We start from the raw sequence: 1,481 nt of genomic DNA, 5'->3' as shown, positions 1-1,481 counted from the left end.
TCCCTAACGTGTACCATACATCACATTCAAAACACTTGTTCCCTAACGTGTACCATACTTCACATTCAAAACACTTGTTCCCTAACGTGTACCATACATCACGTTCAAAACACTTGTTCCCTAAAGTGTACCATACATCACATTCAAAGCACCTGTTCCCTAACGTGTACCATACATCACATTCAAAACACTTGTTCCCTAACGTGTACTATACATCACGTTCAAAGCACCTGTTCCCTAACATGTACCATACGTCACGTTCAAAGCACCTGTTCCCTAACGTGTACCATACATCACATTCAAAACACGTGTTCCCTAACGTGTACCATACGTCACGTTCAAAGCACCTGTTCCCTAACGTGTACCATACATCACGTTCAAAGCACCTGTTCCCTAACATGTACCATACGTCACGTTCAAAGCACCTGTTCCCTAACATGTACCATACGTCACATTCAAAACACTTGTTCCCTAACGTGTACCATACATCACGTTCAAAACACTTGTTCCCTAACGTGTACCATACATCACGTTCAAAGCACCTGTTCCCTAACGTGTACCATGCATCACGTTCAAAGCACCTGTTCCCTAACGTGTACCATACGTCACGTTCAAAACACCTGTTCCCTAACGTGTACCATACGTCACGTTCAAAACACCTGTTCCCTAACGTGTACCATACGTCACGTTCAAAGCACCTGTTCCCTAACGTGTACCATACGTCACGTGACACAAGCTAAACCACTTGTGCTTAGATCATATTACACATTCAGTTATATACACAATTATCTAGCAGACACAACACAAAACAGTGTTCAAAGCTGTGAAAAAATGACCCCACTTGAACTTTTACCCCTTCTGTCACATTACAACCATACACTTTATGGTACTTTATTGGGATTTGACAAAATTTGGAAAAGATCAAGGAAAATAAAATGTTTATCTGCACCAAGATGCATGTTTACCTCAGACACACAACACAATAGGACATAAAACAGCAGACAATCAGTAAAGTAGCTTAAGGTTGGATAAAAGAGTGTTTTAGGTGGTGGGGAAAATAAATGTAAAAATAATCTACGACTGTGTTAATCTGGTTAGCATATGAACAAGTTCATAAGATACAGGAGCTAAACTCAGTCTAACTACTGACTCAATCTGCTCAATGTTTAACGTGTTCCAAAAAAATGTAATTTATTGTTGTAAACTATAATTCAAATGTATAATGTGTTCAATTAAAGAGCTGCTATCTAAACGTGCAAATTATAGGCATTTGAAAATGTGACCATATACAGTGGTTTTGTAAATTAAACAACACAAACACTGTTCCCTAAAAGTTTGGCTGAGCGGCTTTGTTTGACCACTGCACCCCGGGCGCTGCCCGCCGCTCCACCAGCGCACCCCGGGGCGCTGCCCACCGCTCCACCAGCGCACCCCGGGCGCTGCCCACCGCTCCACCGGGCGCACCCCGGGCGCTGCCCACC

At 42.7% G+C, this 1,481-nt stretch overlaps 1 protein-coding gene across 1 annotated transcript in view; it reads right to left on the bottom strand.

Annotated features, from left to right (window-relative positions):
* LOC119427621 (eukaryotic translation initiation factor 2-alpha kinase 3-like) overlaps positions 1 to 1,481 on the bottom strand; it is a 10,488-nt gene that overhangs the window by 334 nt on the left and 8,673 nt on the right. The window lies entirely within an intron of this gene.

Source organism: Nematolebias whitei, chromosome 21 (genome assembly GCF_014905685.2).
Source record: "Nematolebias whitei isolate Nwh7 chromosome 21, NemWhi1, whole genome shotgun sequence".
Taxonomy (NCBI): Eukaryota; Metazoa; Chordata; class Actinopteri; order Cyprinodontiformes; family Rivulidae; genus Nematolebias; species Nematolebias whitei.
This window is presented reverse-complemented; position numbering and strand designations above follow the sequence as displayed.